Source organism: Myodes glareolus, chromosome 5 (assembly GCF_982192425.1).
Source record: "Myodes glareolus chromosome 5, mMyoGla1.1, whole genome shotgun sequence".
Classification (NCBI taxonomy): Eukaryota; Metazoa; Chordata; class Mammalia; order Rodentia; family Cricetidae; genus Myodes; species Myodes glareolus.
The window spans coordinates 97,552,278-97,572,565 of NC_142030.1; the positions used below are offsets into that span (position 1 = coordinate 97,552,278).

General features: G+C 45.3%; 1 long non-coding RNA gene across 1 annotated transcript; it reads right to left on the minus strand.

The window, feature by feature from the left end:
* Window positions 1-228: 228 nt before the first annotated feature.
* LOC146895004 (uncharacterized) lies at window positions 229-10,375 on the minus strand. Its single transcript, XR_015001170.2, has 4 exons — window positions 10,111-10,375; window positions 9,803-9,995; window positions 9,030-9,668; window positions 229-1,113 (listed from the first exon to the last, which is right to left on the minus strand). It is a non-coding gene; the product is annotated as an uncharacterized LOC146895004 (long non-coding RNA).
* Window positions 10,376-20,288: the final 9,913 nt, after the last annotated feature.

Here is a 20,288-nt window from a genome sequence, read left to right on the forward strand (position 1 = left end):
ATTTCTGAAACATTATCTGATGGTGGATTTGAACAGAAACAGTAAATTCACTGGGCTTAGTTGTGCAGTGTGCTGTCATTTAATAGGTTTGTTTATCAGTCCGCCGCTAACTATGGGCCATAGAAGCCCTGAGACCAGAGATGGAATCATTGCCTAAGACTTCTGATTACTACAGGTAAGCCCCAACATATAGCCAGCTAATGCGATCTGATGCACATAAAATCATATTTAAATTCTTGTAGTACACATCAGACTGCAAATACCACAAAAATCAGCTGTTTAATGTTCAGAGGATAATTACAAGAAAAAGTCTGCTTGGGGTCAGTACAGAAGCAATCTTTGATTACAGAATAACTACATGTGGAGTGCAGGGGATCATCTCTACCTGGGGAGACTTCTAGGGCTCATCTTCCTTACCTCTAAACTCCCCAAGGGAGAGATGTGCTGGGAGAGGTGACCCAGAGATATAGAGTATATACTGCTCTTACAGAAGACCTGAGCTTAATTCCCAGGGCACACTTGACAACTATCTATAACTCCAGCCCCAGGGAATCTGATGCCCTCTTCTGGCCGAGGTGGATACCTGCATTCACATGTACACATACCCCCACACAGATACACATATACGTCATCAAAAATAAAAGAAACCATCATAGTTAAACATCCCAAGTATTCTTTGAGCATACAAACCTGTTTGTCTTCTTCTTCTTGAAGCCAAGGCCACCTCTCTTTAGTCCACCTTTCCTTGACTTTCCTGATGATGTCAATCTGAGGAGTCTTGGGAATTTGATTCACAGACAGTCTTTCAATTTGTTCCTAACATTTTCTCAGGTTTTAGATTTTTGTGTGTGTGTGTGGGAATGGCAGAGATGTTCTGATTTTGGTGGACTACATCAGGGAGGATTGTCACAACTGTATCCTGGGGTGGTGTCTTAGTTTCTCTTTTATTGTTATGAAGAGACACCATGACCAAGGGAACTTATAAAATAAAGCATTTAATTGGAGGCTTGCTTCTCGTTTCGGGGGTTAGTCCATTATTATCATGGTGGGCGTGTGTGGCAGACAGGCAGGCAGTCATGGTGCTGGAGCAATAACTGAGAGCTCACATCTGATCTGCAGGGAGAGAGAGAGAGAGAGAAAGAGAGGAGTTTGTTTTTGTTTTTTTTTTTTTTTGACAAGGCTGCATATCCCAATACTTCCTTAACCATTCACCTACTAGGGATCAAGCATTCAAATCAATGAGCTACGTGGGCTGTTCTCATCCAAATCACCACAGACAATGGCACTGACTTTCATCACTTGAGTGAGGGGAAGGGGCCCAGACTTCCCTGGTATCATAGGACTGTTTTTTTTCCTTTCCAGTTAGAAAGCATTACACAAGGCAAAACATACCCAGAGACTGTGAAAACCCTACCTCTCATGAGACTTTTACTCATTAATTTGTAGCATCTCTATGCAGCTTGGGAGACCTATGTATTTTGTCTCTTTATGTACTTGTTTATTAATCTGCATATGTGTTCACATGTTACAACATAGATATGATAATCAGAGGCTGATTTTGAGGAGTCAATTCTCTTCTTCCACCCTCTGAGGATTGAACTTGGGTTGACAGGCTTGGTGGCCACCCCTCTACTTGCTGAGCAATCTTGCTAGGCCTGATTTCACTTCATTTTTTTTCACCATTTATTCTTTGCCAGTTTCCATTTGTATATATAGCATGTTTTTGTATTTGTCTCTCATTATTCTATCTTACCCCCCCATCTGAACCTATTCTCCTTCTCAAAAAGTACCCCTCCCACTAGCAAGTCTTTAAAAAATTATAACACACTGAGTTTAACTGCAGTTGCTTTCACGAGTATGGGATGGACTTTGGGCAGCTTACCAGTGGCCACAGCACTGAAATAAAAAAAGGATGACTTCTCTTCCCCTGGAACTACTCATTGCCAGCAGATCCATCCTCAGCTGGAGGTGAGGTCTCATGAGCCCTGCCTGGACCCATGATGGGAGATTGACGGGCCCAGTCTTACACAGATCGTGTGCGCACAGCCATGGCTGCTGTGAGTTCACTAAAGGGAAGGCCACGTACCACGGTCAAAGACAGCAGCTCATGGCCTTTCCCTTACATTCTTTCCACATTTTCCCTCAATTTTATTTTCATCTAGCCAACACCAGCAGTCATTTGTGTTTGGCAACTTATGAGCTGTTTCTGAGGGAAGACATTATTCTTTTTTTTCTCTTGTCCGCAACAATTTCAGCACCCACAACATGCCTGAAACACACAGACATTCAATAACCAGGTGTTAAATGAATGCCCACAACTGCAAAATTGATTGGGATCGAAGAATTATTATTTTTTTTTGTCAAGAAATAAAAATCCATTGCATTTGGCTCAAGTTCAGAGACAGTTTGTATACACACTGTGGTCTCACGGGAGCTCCCATTATGTGCACAGACAGGTTCTGGCTGGGCTTGCTGGGAGAGAAGGGCTCTGATCCTGGGGCAGCACTGAGACCACACCCTTGCTCATCTCTCTGTTCCCCTCTGCAGCCATTCTTCCTCCATTCCCGAAGGCTGCCTCTAATATGTTTGCACCGGAACCTGCATTTCCCTCCCTCCCAAGGAGCACCAAATGAAGCCATGGTATTGCTAGCTAAGCAACCTCAGTTCCTAAGAGCTGGGCTGCCTGAGTGTTGAAACTTGGGTCTGGTTGACAAGCTGACAAGCCAGGCTCAGTAGACTATGTTCAGTCATGTGATCAGTTTGGGCCCAATCAGCTGAGGTTAGTGTTGGCAGAAAACCCACAAAGTGGGAAGCATTTTGGGCATTGGGGGATGAGGGTGGGGGGAGTTGCATAACATAATAAACCCACTTTTTTTTTGAGACAGGGTTTCTCTCAGAATCCACTTTTAAAAGATAAACTTTAAAAACAATTAGGCAAAAAGTAGCATTACCCAAGGAAATCATGATCAAGGGGTAACAGACATGTAAAGAGATAGACAGGGTAGACGGGCACATAGGACGGAGCTAGGAAGCCTGCAGGAGACAGTCAGGACACAGCTGTCAGAGTCTGCATCCTCAGGGGCCAGGATGCTGTTTGGAAAATCCAGGGCACCGATAGATACCCTGCCCCAGCTCTCTTCTTCACTCCTGGCAGATACACCAAACTGGAAGTAAGGAGAATATTTGGCCCAGACTAGTGTGCAGCTGGAGAGAAAGACAGGTGATGGAGGTGACCAGAAGAGGGCGTGGCCAGACTGAGGACAGGACAGGAGGCCAGGCAAAGAACATCCAGTCACTAGGTGGGACTCACTCCTGAACGTGGGTCAGCTGTTAGACGGCCGCTGTGGGTCTCCTGTTAGATGGGTCTCCATGGGTCTGCTGTTAGACGGGCCCCTGTGTGTCTGGTGTTAGACAGGCCTCTGTGGGTGTGCTGTTAGACGGGCCTATGTGAGTCTGCTGTTAGATGGGTCTCCGTGGGTCTGCTATCAGATGGACCCCTATGGGTCTGCTGTTAGACAGACCTCCTTGAAAAGCATTATAAAGACTGTTTGAGAGAGGAACAACCTCAGCTATTTGCATGTTAAAGGCTGGTCCTCAATCTGATTACCGTAGATGTAACCGAGTAGTCTCAAAAAATAGAAAGTAGCCTGAAGGTTACAGCTAATACCTACCCGCCCACTGGGGTGTGGCCTCATGGACTATTTACCTGGATGTGGAAGCCTGTCCGGCCCCTTCCTCTTCCTCTCTGCCTTTCTCCCTGGACCCCGGTTTTGCTGGTTCGGTTTGTTTGGATCTCATCTTTATCCATCATCCACACAGAGAATCCTGATTTGTAAGTTTTATCTATTAATAAATACCTGTATATTTCTTAGTTTTGAGTTAATGTGGGATTCTTTTTGTTAAGTGTCCAATCTCCGCTCTCGGTAGCCACATGTTAAATGGGTTCTCAGAGGCTATTTATCTTAATTGGTGTTCTCAGAGCACCCCAGGACTGCTGCTGCTGGGGTCATACGTCTGATCAAAAACTCAAATAAATCTCTTTTATTAAAAAAAGTGTATGCATATATGTGGGTATGTGCATAAATAGGTGTATTTGTACATGGATGTATTTATACTTGTGTGTTCATGAATGTGTACTTATATATATGTGCCTGTGTATGTGTGTGTGTATGTGTATGTTTGAAATTGTGGGGTTGTGGTTGATTCCAAATAACCCAAAGATACAGATTGACCATGTATGTGAGCATGTGTTTGAATGTAGAAATACACTAACAATAAAGTGTATGCACACTTTACCTAACCATAATTCTGAATTTCTATTAAATGAGAAGACCTTGAGGAACCCACAGATGGCAGTGAGGAATGTCTCCTTGTTGCTTCAGAGGGTGTTTTCCTTACTCTTCCTTTTGCTGTGAGAAAGCACACTGTGAAAGGATGTATGTGGCTCACAGTTTCAGGGAATAGTTCATCATGTTGGGGATGTCATGGCAACAAAGTGTGAGGCAGCTGGCCACATGGCACCCACAGTCAGGAAGCAGAGAGATAAACTGACGCTGGTGCTCAGCTCCCTTTCTCCTTTTTATTCAGTCCAGGCTCTGCGGCCTCCATGGTACCGCCCACATTTAGGGCGGGTCTTCCCATTCCAGTTCACCTTATCCAGAACTCCCCTTCAGACATGCCAGCAGGTTTTCCTCCGGTGGAATTCTAGATCCATCAGGCTGGCAGTGTTGTCCAGCACATGGGAAGACAGTCGGAAAGGCAGCAGGAGTGACGCCTGCCCCTTCTAACTCTGCTCAGGGTTGTTTCTTGGAGGAAATTTATAAAAAGCCAAGCATCGGGTCCACAAACCTATGTAGCTGTTCCTTTCGTCTAAAAACAGACCCAGTTTCCTTTATTTCCGGGTCCTGCCCATGCCAAGGCTCCCAGTCCTCCAGCCCTCCATGACCTGCCAAGCCCCACCCCCAGATCCTCAAGCACGTGCCTCTGCTTCAATGGGCAGCAGGTGCAGCAGGCACCACGCTGAATGCGTTGCGATTATCACCCGGAATCCCCACAGCCTCCTCAATGGACTCCACACTCTGTGGCTCAGAAAAGAACAGTAAGACAAGCTACAGCCAGTAACTGGGGAGGGTGATGCTGTGTGAGGGACCGCGCTTCCGTCCTGGTTTTCCTTCCAATGCCACAGGACTTCACAGTGTGTCTCCAGAGTGAGCTCTTGCATTCTTTTGTGTGTATAAGTGTATTTTTATGTGTGTGTGTGGTGCACATGTGTGCACATACACGTGGAAGCCAAAAGTCAAACTCAGCTACTCCTCCTCAAGTTCAGCTTGCTTTGAGAGAGGATCTCTGGTTGGCTGAAGCTCACCAAATAAGCTAAACTGGATCTGCCTATTTCCGTTTCCCCAGTGCTAGGATTGTAAGTACTGGAGACATCGTGCCTGACATTTTAAACACAGTCCTGGTTTGGAATTCGGATTCTCACGCTTGTGAGCACGTACTTTACCAACTTAGTCATCTCCCTGGCCATGTGCTTCACAGGCCCGGTAAAGTCTGGCTGTGTGAGCCCAGGCTTTCCTCGAAGTCCTGATCCTTCCTCTTTAGCAGTAGGAGATTCTCGTGAAGCCACGAGTTCCGAGCTCCTGGCTCACCCACTGCTACAGCTAGATGGCGCTGCATCCATAGTTTTAGATGCTTCCTCATGGGTTTTTAGGGCACAGCTCACAAAACACGTAAAAAGGAAGTTTCTCCATCGGATTACTTGGTGTGAAAAGGTACCTCTTGGGATTAAATTCGGGGTTTATAGAAGCCGTTGGTGGATGGCACAATTTAAACATTCCCGTGTTTTCCTAATTCCCGGTAAGAGATTAGACTGCAAGAAGGAAATTGATGAAATCCCACGGAAGAGCACAGCTGCTGGGTCAGCAGCAGGCTTTTGTGCCACACATCGGCTTCTCCCTGTCTTCAGTCCTGAAATGCAATATTTCCGCTGAGGCAAATGGGAGCCATAGTAGTTGTTGTTGTTTTTTTTCTTTTCAAAGTGCTATCACCAGGGCAGTGTGGATTAGATTGATGTCCAGATAGCTAAAAGGAAGTAAGCAAGTCAAGACACTTTGCATGATTTCTTCCTGGATACAAAAGTTTTACTCAGAAAGAGCACCCACAGTTTGTGAAACAGTGGATCGTATATGATAAAATGATTTTACAAACAGAAGTGGGGGCCGGAAAGATGGCTCAGTGGGTAAAGGTACTTGCTGCAAAGCCAGAGGACCTAAGTTTGTTCCCTGGGACCCGTGTGGTGGAAAGAGAGAGCTGATTATTGTTCTGACATCCATGTGAGAGCCACAGCATGTGTATCCTCCTACTAAATGTAATAAGCAATTATTTTAGAAAAAAGAATGTATTGTAAATATTGAAATATGCAGTTAATACCTGCAAACACAAATTTTAAAAATAGGAAATGCAGTTAAGGTATACATGCTATTTTATATTTATGTTATAGATTCTGTCACTTTAGTGATAACCCGATAAAGTTGTACTTAAAGGACAAAACTATAATGAGACAGTTTGATGAGAGGTGGAGAAGGAGAAGGAGAGAGAGAAAGAGGGCGAGAGAGAGATGAAACTCAACCATATTTCCAAATGAATGACCCTGTGGTGCAGAGAAACAGGAAGGCTGGTGGATTTGGAATGCCCTGCCCTCTGCCCTGAGATCTTGCAGTGTTAACAGAGACAGAAAGCAAGGCTGCCTCACAGAGGAGTTTGGTAAACATAAGACAAATGTCACATGCCCTAGGGCCTAGTGTGGTGCGCCTGCGGTGGGCAGGCTGCGTGCTGTCCCAATGAAAAGGAAATATGGAAAGTTTCAGAAGCTGGGTGGGGTTCAAGTTTGGTAAAAAAGGAACCAAAGAAGATTTGGATAACACCTAGGCAAATGGCTTTTAAGGGAATTTAGGTGTGGGGAGAGATGTCCCTCTGCCGAGTCTCTAGTGACGAAGGGGAGAGCACAGACAATGATACTTCCTCTTAAAAGTTTGGGGTCTCAAGGCAGAATCTAACTTGTGGGAGAAACTACCTTTTCTTCAGGGCATGAGTTCAACTCTGGGGTAGGAGCGCTGCTCACCATGTGGATGTGGAGTTTCAGCGCTCTCGTCTCACCCTCCGTCCTGCCCTCTCATTTAGCAGCCTAGTGCCCAGAATGCAGGGTCACTAACTTAAAAGGAGTTGCCAGTTGTCCACTGACTCAGTGTGAAAAGAGATTTTTGGGGGGGGGGAGCTGGAAAGTTGGCTCGGTGGCTAAGAGCAAGCACTATACTTGCAAAGGACCCTAGTTCAGTACCCAGTACCTACATCATGTGATTCAGAACTATCTGGGCTCCATTGGTACCTGTATTCATAGTGCATATACACACAGAGAGATGCCTACATATACACACACAGATAACTAGATATACACACATAGAGAGATGCCTACATATATACACACAGAGACATGCTTACATATACACACACAGACATGCCCACATACACACACACACACAGATGCCTACATACACACACACACACACACAGACATGCCTACATATACACACAGACATGCCTACATACACACACACACAGAGATGCCTACATATACACACACACACAGATGCCTACATATACACACACAGTTAAAAACAAAGTGAACCTTTAAAAAGAGGGTCTTTTCTTCAGAAGTAAGTCTCAGCATCATTTCTCCCACCACTTCCTCCTCCTTTGCATGGTTTCAATTTAGTGTCCCCACAGGAATCCCGAATACTTGTCATTGGAAATAAAAGGTGAGAGGAGCCAACAGAGGACCATGGGATCCTTTCCACCAGTTACAGAACATTGGTGCATTGTCCCCTTGAGGCTCTCTTTGAAACAGAAATGACAGTATGCTCATCGAGTGTGAAGAATTACACAAGGGTGCATGCTGTCGGTAGCAGTTGAGGTCACAGTTGTTCAGAAGCAGCTCCAGAGAGATGGAGTTGCTGTGGCTCATAGTTAGAAGGCGCACAGTCTGCTAGGACAAGGGCAGCATGGCAGCAGGAGCACAAGGCAGGTGCTCACATCGCTTCTACAGAACACTGGCGCTCTGCTTTCATCTCTTTTAAATTCAGGCCAGGATCTCAGCCGAGGGAATGGTGCCACCCACCCACATCTACCGTGCGTCTTCCCATCTCAAATGACTGAATCTGAAACTCTCTCCCTGGACAGGCCCAGGAGCTTGGGTCTTCATTGACTCTAGGTCTGCTCAAGTTGACAGTCAATACCAATCACCACACTCTCTTTATGGCAGATATTAGCAATATCTCCATTTAAATGCCTTCTTCCTACGGCCGTAGGGATTTCCACATTTCCGTACCAGATCAAATGTGTTTTTAAGGAATTCTCACCCGTAACTCTACAAAACTAGTTTGTCGAGCATTTGTGAGGTACTATTTGAGACTACTTTCCTTTACTAAAAAGCAATAACTATTTGGACACCTGCATTATTATTTTTATTATATATTTATTATGATCATTATGTATTTATTCACATGTGTGTATTCTGTGTGTGTATGCAGGGTACATGTGAACTAGGGCACGCATGTGGAGGTCAGAGGACAACCTAAGCCCTCTTCCTTGCCTAGGATAGGGTCTCTTTGTTGTTCACTGCTGAATATGCTATTCTAGCTGGCCTACAGGCTTGTAGAGGTTCTCCCCTCTCTGTCTCTCTTGTCAGTGAGGTATGCTGGGATTACATATATTTTCAAGCCCATTTGGCTCTAAGTGGGTTCTGGGGATCCAAACTCAAGTCTTCAGACTCCCGCAACCAAACAGTTCCCATTGAGCCATCTCCCCAACCTTCCCTCCATTTTAACTACTGAAAAAAATTAAGAAAACAAGGTGCTGATGGGAGCAGAGATGTGAAATTTAAAACAAGGTTTATGTGGGTGCTTATGAAGAGACCCTGGTCCCACCATCACTTAACGAGCCCACCCACTTCTACGCAATGCCTCCTACAGTACCTGGGGCGGCAGGTGGGTTGTCAGTGGCCTCCTGGGTGCTGTCTGGGGTCTTCGCTACTGGAGCTGTTGGTGCCCACTGGAATAGTTGTGGGCAGTGGAGGCACAGTTGACTGCAGCTTTGAAAGTGGCTGCTGCTGGATTTTAAGTATTCCAATTGATTCCAGTTTTTAATCACGCAGGTTCTCCAGGGTTTTTAAAGGAACGGGCACTGGTTTGGGAAAAGAAAAGTCAATTGGCAGCTGTTCGTGTCTGTGTGGATTTCTTTTTCCTTCTCTGAGTCCTATGCCCACGTGTGCAGGAAGTGCTGAGGAAGGATTTGTCTCCTGACGTCTGAACCACAGAGAGAAGGGTTATCAGGCCTCAGGCCTGTGCTATAGTCCAAGGTCAGCAACCACGTGCTCAAAAGTACGTGTAGTCAGGATATCTGGAAGCCAGCACCCAGAAGACCCATGGATCCTCACAGCACTGCCACCAAGAAGGAGGACAAGGAGATGGGAAGACGGCTTGGTGGCGAAAAGTCCTTGCTGCTTTTGCACAGGGACAGTGTTCAGTTCCTAGCACCCACATGGGGGATGCTTCTTGCCATCTGTAACTCCATTTGCAGGGGACCCAATACATTTTTCTGGATTTGGAGGGCACCTGCGCATACACAATGCATACAGGCACACACATACACATAAAATATGTATATAAAAAACCTCTGAAAGAAGCAATAAAAAAAAGCAAGGTGATGTTAGGGCCTGAAACAGAATCAAGAAAGGGTCACTGTGTACCTTGATACCTCCTGGAATGTCCCCTGTGAATTCCCTTTTCTATCATGTTGCCTGTCTACCAGGTGTTTCAAACACACGTGACTGAAGGCTCCCAGAGGTCAAGTGGTCTGATCAAGGCTTCTCTGCTGGTTAATGTCCATCACCAACTTGACAAGGTCTGGACTCTCCCCATGAGGCCAACTTCTAGGCATACCTGTGGGGTAATTTCTTGATTACACTAACTGATGCAGGGAGATCCACTCCTGCATGTGGGGCAGTGCCCCATATGTAAGGAGGTCCCAGGGAGAATTTTGTATTTGTGCGCCTACCTTCACGTCTTGTTTGTAAGTTCATATGCCCTGATTGCAAGTTCAAAGCCCGTTGTTACTGGTGCTGTGGTTGCGGCTGCTCTAGTCTTCACCGACAGCTTCTTTGGCCTCCAACACGGATCGAAGACCAGCGGCTCTTCAGGAAGGCTCCAGGCCTTCTGTGCCAGACGGGGAAGCTGTGACACTCAGTTCCGTGGATTGAGCAACTTCAGGTAGGACCTGGGACTAGAGCCCATCCTTGTTTGTAGATTCTGACATTTGTGAAATGTCAGCCCACACTGTTGGCAATAGTTTCTCCAGCGTACATTACGAAGACAAATTAGGCAACAAAGGCCCTCTAGAGAATTCTCAGCTTGCACAGTGCTTATGCTTAACACATGGATACAGGGCCCTGTTGGCCCCCACGTGCCAAACCTCCCTATCTCCTGTCGGTTCTCCTCTTAAAACATCTCCTTTTCTTGCTACTGAAACAGCTGTCCCTGGCCTAATCGGCACCCCTGTTGATCCCTTTCTTGCTCTTGACTCCCTTCAGCCCACAGGCCCCCATCCTTTCTCCAAACGTCCCAGCCCCTTTGGCTCCATGTGACCTCAACTCTCTGTAGAACCCTGAGTCTATATGTGCGTGTCGGATTTTAATCTTTGGCAGAATATTAAAGATTATTAAGGTGATAAAATGAATACCAACCATGGGCTCCAGGAAATTAAATTTTGAGGCACGAGTGGCAGATTTCTCCAAAGAATAAATTTGTGATGGAGGATACTTTTGGTATCTTCTTCGGATGGCTAGGTCTTGACATTTTACTTAATTAAAAATTATTTGTTGTGTGACTGTAGCTTCCGCTCCAAATTAAACCATCAGACTTTCTAATTTTTTGGTCTGTTAGTTATTTTGAATCCCTCTTTTTCTGACTCGCCCTTATTTTCCTTCCGGGGATCTTGCTGGTAGGTCAGCGGTCTTGGTGGTGCCTTCTGTGAAAATTAAGGGCTCAGTGGCCATGTGGGGAGTACAGTTGTGCTTATTTCTTGCTTACACACCCCTGTGTGTAAGAAACACACCCTTTACTGTTAAGAGCCAGAATGAAGGGAATGAGCATTCCCCCTTAGGTCCAGCCCTGCTTCCCTGAGCTCCCAGCCCGTTCCTTTGAGTGAGCAAGACTCTGCTCTTTTGCTAACACTTTCTGTGTATAAAAGAGGGGATACGGGCCAGAGCGACAGCTCAGTTAGTGAAGGGCTTGCCTTGCAAACATGGATCAACTCCCAGAATCCATGTTTAAGAAAACTGGGCATGGTGGTGAACTCTTATAATCCTAGTGCTGTGGAGACTGAGACCGACAGATCCTCAGAGCTCACCGGGCAGCCAGTCTAGCCTACTGGTGTGTTTAGGTCAGGGGCTTTGCTTTGGTTACTTTTTAAACGGAAGGTGCATACGGAGTGACAACCTCAACTGTCTTCTGGCCTCCATGTACACGAGCAAACTCACCGATACACAAAAGGGAACGATGGCATTTTTCATATTCTCCTCATGCAAGGTTATCAGGAGGAGTTGGGTCTAAATCAGCACTATGTCGGGGTATCTATTACAGAGCCTGTATGTAGTGGAGCCGCTGACCGGTCCGCCAGCCATCACTGGTCTCTTTTCTTAACTCAGGTCCTTTGTACCATGACAGTCTTTTCTGTGGGTGCTTCAAATACCCCCTGGAGCCCAAGGCAAGGCATTCAGACCCTAGGATGCTCCAGATCTCAGAGTAGCCATATGTGGGGCACAGATGTATACAGTTAACAGCTATAACATTTCTCTCACCCCTTAAATTGGGTGATCTTAACCCACAGCATTTAGCCACGGTGTTCAGAGTCCTTCTGTTGCTTCTGGTGCTCTAAAAACAAAGTAGAGCAGGCTGTGAGCCAAATCCTGGGCAGTGTCTGCCAGGATTGTCCGAAAGCCAAATAGAAGTCTCTGAGCCAAGAGTGGTTGTTGGCCTAGAGAGACCGCAGGGCCTCCTAACCAACAGGGAGGGGAATCGCCGCCCATAGTGCTCAATAGAAAAGAACAGAAAGAGACATTGAAGTCAGCATAAGTCACAGGGAGTTTCACCAAAGTCTGGCAGATAAAGGTTCTGGAATCTCAGGTCAGATTGCTGCCTGCGAGCACGGAGGTGACACTCCCAGGGATGCAGTGACCTCATTTTGCTTTGCATAGACGTGGATAGTCATCGCAGGAGTCTCATCTGTCCAGGTCTGAAAGGCAGCCTCTGTTTACAGACAGCTGCCTGCCAGGAACAGCCAGCATGATGCCGCTGTCAAGGGAGCCTAGACAAGGGCAGGGGAGCCCCTCAAACACACCTTCCTCTGTCGTTGTTGGAACCCATCTGCCGTGTTCCACGGCTCCTAAGCTCTTGTTCCATACTCCTTGTTCCCCCTTCCCTGCCTCAAAGCAGAATGATGTCATTGTGACAACCGCAGCACACACCCTTACCTGCATTGTCCCTGCAGGCTGCGCTGCTTGTATTTGGTTTGGAACCCTATCGTCACATACCATGTCGAGTTCATGCTGGAACTAAACTCTTTAGCGTTACTTTAAAATATTTTTTACATATTTTTTTCAATTTGTTATTTGAACATTCCACGCATGAATCCAATGGATTGTACTGAGACCTTTTTCGTAAAATTCTTTGACAATTTCATACTTGCATGTAATGGGTTTTGAACCTTCTCTCCCACCCCGAGTGCTCTCTCTCATCCACTGAAATGCTTCTTTTTGATAAGCCTTCCCTGTACCTTGTTGTCTATTTATTATCTATTTTTGTCACTCACTGAGTTTCACTGGGGTTGCATGCATGAGCATGGACGAGAATTATTTTACTGAAGCATGGGCAACGCCACCAAAGGTGTTGATTCCTCTTTCCAGCAACCGTAACTGCCTGTAGTCCCTCAGGGAGGGTGATGCCCTCTGTGTTCCCTGCTGTGCATGATGGAGCTTCCATGGACCTAGTCTTGCAGGGTCACCACAGCCGCAGTGAGTTCATGATTGAGCTGAGTTCTTGACTTGCAGTGTTGCTGGTGAATTAAGTTGGTCGGAGGTGTAAGGTATGGTCGACAGGCAGCTGTCATCAGCAGGATGACAGAGGGTGGGGTGTTCCCAGGGATCCTGGGTGAAAACACAATGGCTGCTAGTTTGCCAGGTGTCCTTCCTGACATGCATCACTGCAAAAGCAGCTATTAGGGCTGCTGCCAGCATCCTTGTACATTTGCCGTGTCTTTACATAGGGAATTGTTTGTAAAGGTGTGCTGGGGGAATGTTCTAGAACAGTGGTTTACAATCTGTGAGTCGAGACCATTGGAAAACACATATGTCCCATGGCCATAGGAACCCCCAGCCATAAACTTACTTTTGCTGCCGCTTCATAACTCTAATTCTGCTGCTGAGCGCTGTCTTAGTTGCTAGGACCATCAGAAATGGTTTCTGATCATCACGACCCACAGGTTGAGAACCGCTGTTCTAGAGCGACACTACTCATGTACCGTTCTAATTCTTTCATATACAGATCTATGTCAATCCAAGATCTGTGTCAGCCTACCACAAAAATCAATTTATTTCCCCCACGCGACTTAGGATATTTCTTCTGTTAACATCACCTTTAGATTACAGTCGACCCCTCTTTAGTCTAGAAGCAAACTCAGGCCAGAAGTCATCAGACTGAACAGTGTTTCCAGTATAATTTCTCAGGTTTAGTTTATTTGTGTGGATGGAACAGAATGAGCTAGGGAGTGCTGAGCCAGTGTTCTTTGAAACATCATTAAATCCAATTTACTGTGAGCGATTTGACGATGTAACATAGATATGGTCTTCTTATTAAACTTTGGAGAGGGTGGGTTTAGGGTGCAGCTCAGCTGACAGGCACTTGCCTATCGTTAATGAAGCCCTGGTACCTAAATTGAGCATAGTGGTGCAGGCCTGAAATCCTAGAACTCAGTGGAGGCAGGGGGTCAAGACTGCCTGCATCTAAAGAAGGAGGGATCTCGGTGTTTAAGTCAGGTTTGTTAAACACGGGCAAGATATAAAGTACACCCACAATACAGACGAGGCTGCGAGGCTGCTGCTCTTTCAGCTGCTGGTCCTCCATTCCCAAGGGTGATGGGGAGGTCCCGGGAGGTCACCTAGCCACAGCATTAGTGAGTCCTCCACAGGCCAAGAGAGAGAGGGCGACTCTCACCTCCAGATCTTATCCAGTCATGTAGCCCCAGAGGAGGCCACACCTACTGGGCCAAGCACCCCAGTACAATTGGTTGTCAGACTGAATTCCCACAACACTTGTTGGCAGAGAGAATTTGAGGATAGTTTCGGATGTATAAGATCCTGTGTATTAGTTGTTTTTATTTTGTTCTGATAAAACACTGTGCCCAAAGAGGCTTCTAGAAGGTTTTAGAAAGGTTTTATTTGGGGTTAAGAGCCCATCGCCACTATGGTAATGAAGCATGGCAGCAGGCATCGCAGGTGGCAGGGACAGCTGATAGTTCACTTCTCAAACCCCACACAGAAAACAGAAGGAGTCCATTGAGTCTCCTGAAACCTCAAAACCTGCCCCAGTGACACACCTCTTCCAGCAAGGCCACACCTCCTAGCATTCCAAACAGCTCCATTTACTGGGGATTAAATATTCAAACATCTAAGCCTATGGGGGCCAGTCTCATTCTATCTACCACATCTTGTCTCAAAAAAATGGATATAGGGCAGAAAATTCTTAAATATGGTAAAACTCCATATATATACACGCACATATACATATATATGTATGCATGTATCAGTGCCATACTCCAGAACCCCAGGGAGCAACTGCTGCTCGAGTCTCCTCGCCACTACAGAGTTTATGTACATACAAATCATTGCAATAAAAGTTTCACGTCTGACACTTTATTTTTCTCTGTTCTGTATCTCCAGCTTCTGCAACAGCACAAGGCATACAGCAGGAGCCCGTAAAGACTTGTGAATGAATGCATACATATATGCATGCACACAATCCCACACTACATATGCCGCCCCATGTCTTTACTCATGCGATGCATTTTACAGCTATACCTAGGAATCTTCCCACTTCCACCAGCGAAGGGTCGCAAGTCTGCTGCAGGCAGGTGCACCATCTATTTCTTCCAACATATAATGGCTGGCATTTAGTTAGATCTGTCTGTCGTTGGAAAGAAATTGCAACAATGCTTGTGCCTGCATTTTTTTGCATGCCATTAAGATCAATTTCTGAATAGACTAGGAAATTATCTATGAGATACATTCTGGGAATTACTTGTCCATATCGTATGTACATGGAAAAAAAAAAACCCTACTTTTTATGTAGCTAGCTGTAGCAAACTCTAAGGCCAGTCTTCAATTTCCACTAGTAAGGAAAACCCTTTCCCAGCTATTCCTTTGGGTTGGCATCCCTTTCCAATCTTCATTTAAAGAATTCCATCTGGGGCATGGAGAGATGACTCAGCAGTTTAGACTATGTACAACTCTTGCTGATGATCCCAGTTAAGTTCCCAGGGGCTGTGCCAAGCACCCCACAACTGCCTGTAACTCCAGCTCTAAGGTGGATCCGACACCTCCTCCTAGCTTCTTTGAGAACACACACACACACACACACACACACACATACACACATACACACACACATTTTTAATAATGTAAAAACAAAACACTGGAAAATTGGGTGGGTATTGAATCTGCTTTGACCACAGCAGTATGTGGACTGTTATCTCAGCTGGGGAATTGGAGTCAAGTACATAGCTGTAAGCAGGTCCAAGTTGGGCAACTGGTCTAGAAGAACCTAGTGAGTGTAGATACAAAGAAAAAGAGAAGACAAGTCCTACCTAGGTGGTTACTTGAGCCAAACTGATGGGATGAGGATTGTTAGGAGTTAAGGTAAGTCTGCACCCTAAAGATGTTTCTGAGGGCTGAGTGCGGTGGCTTGGGTACAAGTCTCTTCCACCATCCAAGAAACACAAAGACATACTCCAGGTTTGTTCAACATAGCAAGTGGCTGATAAAAGGAAAATTGAGTCATTATGTGAGTATATCTCATACCCAGGAGGTAAGGGAGCATATTAGCTATCTACTGCTGTGTAACAGGTCACTCGCACTATCAGTAGATTAAAACAGTAATTATTATCTCATAAACTATGAGAGTCAGAAACCACACATCTGTTTTGAGTAGTTGTACCCCCCTCTCCATAGTTGTCTTCAGGACTAGCTGGTGGCTTTTATTTTCAATTTCCTTGCTGGTTGGTATCGGAAAGTCTTTTCTCTTGAGGTATGTTCTCTGTAGTCTTACCCAGATGTCTTCATGACACGAGAGTTCATCATGCCAGGAGTGAGGAACCCAGAAAAGTACCCCCACAATCTTCGGTAAACAGCTCTCTCAAGTGACATGCCGTTACTTCTAACTCCATGAGATCTGGTCATGGGATTGTCTCGACCCCGTTCAAGCAGAATTGTAATACAGAAGGGCCTAAATCCACTCTTGTTGCCTCCTCAAGTGATCATTTGCCCTTCTCCTAGAGCCAAAGCTGCCAGTTCCTGCACCCCTGCCCTATCTTCCTCTAGATCTAATGATGGGCTTGTCCTGTTCTATCAGATGGCTTGGACATGGTCCTTTGAGAGCTCTCTAGTCTAACTCTACTCCTGGTCATTTATGACCTCATTTTCTCTTCCTGCTTCATGTCTCAACCGTGGAGCTCTCAATTCCCACAGGATAAATTGAACTGTTTTGACTATTTTATTTTTATTTGTGTATTTTGTATATGTGTGTGAGCGGTGTCTGTACAGGCCCCTGTGTGCAGTACCCTCAGAGGCCAGTAGAGGGTGTCAGATCCCCTAGGGCTGATTAACAGATGTTTGTGAGCTCTCAGACAAGGCCACTGGTAACTGAACAGTTCCTTGTTAGAGCAGTTTTGCTCTGAATCACTGTGTCATCTAGAACCATTTAATCATAGGTTAGGAATCAAACGAGTAGAGAATCATTTTCCGTGGGACCAGCAGTTGTAGCAAGGGACCGTAATTCAGTAGCCCCCAACAGAAACCCTTGCACATGAATGTGTAATATTACAGTCAAGTCTTCTAAGAGCCTTACCACATGAAAAATAATAGTCAGCATCTTCATTAATTATTACAACTTTGGAACCTGTCAATTTGGGCCTGAATCTTGGCCCCCAATATTCCTTGGGTGTTTCCATAGGTAAAGTACATGTCTCTAGCTTTCTCTCTCTCTCTCTCTCTCTCTCTCTCTCTCTCTCTCTGTTTCTTTCTTTCTTTTTTTTTGTTTTTGTTTTCTGAGACAGGGTTTCTCTGTGTAGCCCTGGCTGTCCTGGAACTCACTTTGTAGACTAGGCTGACCTCGAACTCACAGAGATCTGCCTGCCTCTGTCTCCCTGAATGCTGGGATTAAAAGCATGCTCCACCACCGCCCAGCTCCCACACTTATTTTCAAATTTTCTCCCTGGAATCTTCTTCTCTCTCTTCTCTCAGAAAGATACCATCTTTTGTGTTCTTTGCCAAGAAGGATGAAAAGAGGCATCCTGGACTTGGCCTGGGAATGCACGGATTTGAAAATTGGCTCTGCCTCTGACTGGCTGGCAATCCATTTTCTGCAGAGCTGGTTTGCTCCTCTATAAAATGGTGTAATAAAGCTTACCTCACTTCACCTCAGAGGCCACGGGGTGTGGCGAAGTACACAGGCTATGAAGCCAGAACATGGGGTTCAGGTGTTGGGTCTGCCTTTCACGAGGCAATTCTGTGTGAGTTCCCTAATCTCTCAGGGCCTCCATTTCTTTGCCATGAGGTGTGCACATGTGAGCATCTGTGGGACTGTCTTGGGAGGACTCCATGGATTGCTGTGAGTAGAATACGGAACAGTTTGACACTTTGTGCCAGAACATGACTGTTCTATATTGCTATACGGTTTTGCTCTCAGCTCTAGGGATCAATATTGTTTTATGAACTCCATCAGAAACAGGAGAAAAGCGAGAAACAGATCATCAGAAGCTGGACTCTCAAGTTCCTCATTCTCACTCAGCCTCCCAAGAGTGTTTTCTATTACAACACCCTCTTTCAAAATGCCAGGAGACATGTTCAGGGCAGCCATGCCTGCTGGTCCTCCACCAGCTCCAAGAAAGGCAGCAAACATTCTTTTGCTAGGGACTGATTCCACTGACCCTCAAGTTCAGCTTCCAGCCTATGATACCCTCCCTCCCTTGCTGAAACCACTGTTTCAATGGATGTGGAAAGCATCCTTTTTAGCTTGTTCTGGTCAGTCTGCTAAATTTGATGTTCCTAAGTAGCTATCTAGAACTATTTTAGATCGCCCATCCTTGTAGGAATATTTGGTTCTCTTCTCCCTCTTCTTGTCTTCGTCCTCATCCTTCTCTTTCTTTTCCCCATACCTTCTTTCTCTCTCTTTTCTTTCTTTCCTTCCTGCTTCTTCTCTTCTTCTTCCTCCTTCTTCATTCTCCCTTCTGCCCCTTTCTCCTTTTCTTCCCTTTCTTTCTCCTGTTCCTTAATTCCTCTTTCCCTTCACCCTTCACCTCCTCTATTCTTTCCTTCCTTCTCTTCTTCACCCTGCCTTTTCTCCTCCTTCATTCGTTTCTTTCAACACGCTTCTAGTCTCCCCTCCTTGTTCCCAGAGTGCCTGGCTCAGTATTATTTTCATTGGCTGTCTTTCCCTCTTACAGGTCCGTTCCCCCTAATGGCTCTAATTCTTGATGAAGGCAACTTCCGAATGTGTAGTCCTGGTTCTAACTTTTCTGAGATTCAATATTGGATTCCTTTGAGATTTAACATTCAATATATCAAAATTACCTAATAAAATCTCCTTTCGTTCTTAACCTTACTTTGTGAGTAGCGCTCCCTTGCCCAGGATATACAAATATCAAAATTATCTCGCCCTTCATTTGGCAGTCTCAGCATCCATTTCATGCAAATACTGTGGAAGACATGGAGAATATAGACACATATCCAACACAGACCCTTGGGTTAAAGATTAGGGGAAGAAAAACAGATGTGTCGTGCCTGGGGAGAAGGATTCTCAGGAAAGGATATAGTCAAGAATGAATCTGGGTCAGGATTTTAAAGGTGCGAAGGTTTCCTAAATGAGGCAGGTAAATTCAAATAAGGGGAGATAGAGCCAATGCGGAAGAAGATACACGGCCAAGTACTGTAAGACCTGAACTCCTCCCCAGCAAGGAGCCTTGCCTGGGATGACTTTCCTGTCACTTGTTCAGAAAAGCCTGGCATTTGTCCTTGCCAGTCCCTGCCCAGTCCTCTTTTGCTTTATTATTGTTTTGATTTTTTATTAGATTTTGATTGTGGAATCTTTCAAGCATGTAGAGAAGTGTGTATCATTGTGGTGCACCAAGCACAGGTTTAATGATAACTCTATATCATCACCCCGGCCTCCCTGGCGGTCCTGTGTTATGTCAAATATCACACAGTGTATCACTTTGTTCATACACATTTTTAAAAGGGGAGAAAGTTTTACAAAACATAACCAGAATGGATTCTTATATCTTAAAGGGAAATAAATAATAACATCTCAATAGTACCATATTCCCAAATCTCATTATAGACATTATTTGTTTTTAGACAAATAAAATAATATCCATGTTTGTAAATAGTTGATATGGGCTCTGTTTATTTCTATGTCTGTCTTGATCTAGCACCTCCATCAATATCCTCTGTCTGCCATATCTCTGTCATTTGTATCTCTGCATATGTATCTCTATCTTTGCCTCTATCATTTGTATCTGCCATCTTTCTAGCTCCATCATCTATTGTAGCTCTGTCTCCATCATCTCTATCTCTAAATCTACCTCTTCTTTACCTGTCTCTTCCACCCCTAGCTCTCTCTTTGTCTCTGTTCTCTCTGTGTGTCTATCATCTCTTTCTCTGATCGCTATCACTTCTTGATCTCTGTCTCTATCACCCTTGTATCTTTATCGTCTCTATTTCTGTCTCTGTCTTTGTCATTGTTGTGTGATGCTGGGGAGGTACAAACATCCAGTCACACCAGACAGGGAACCAAAGATAGACCACAGTGAAGACTCCGCCAAAGTCCAGCATGGTGAGCCAAGAGTATTACTGGGTTTTCTTATAGAGCTGTGAGTGAGGGGCTGCTAGAGGAGCAGAAATGACTCAA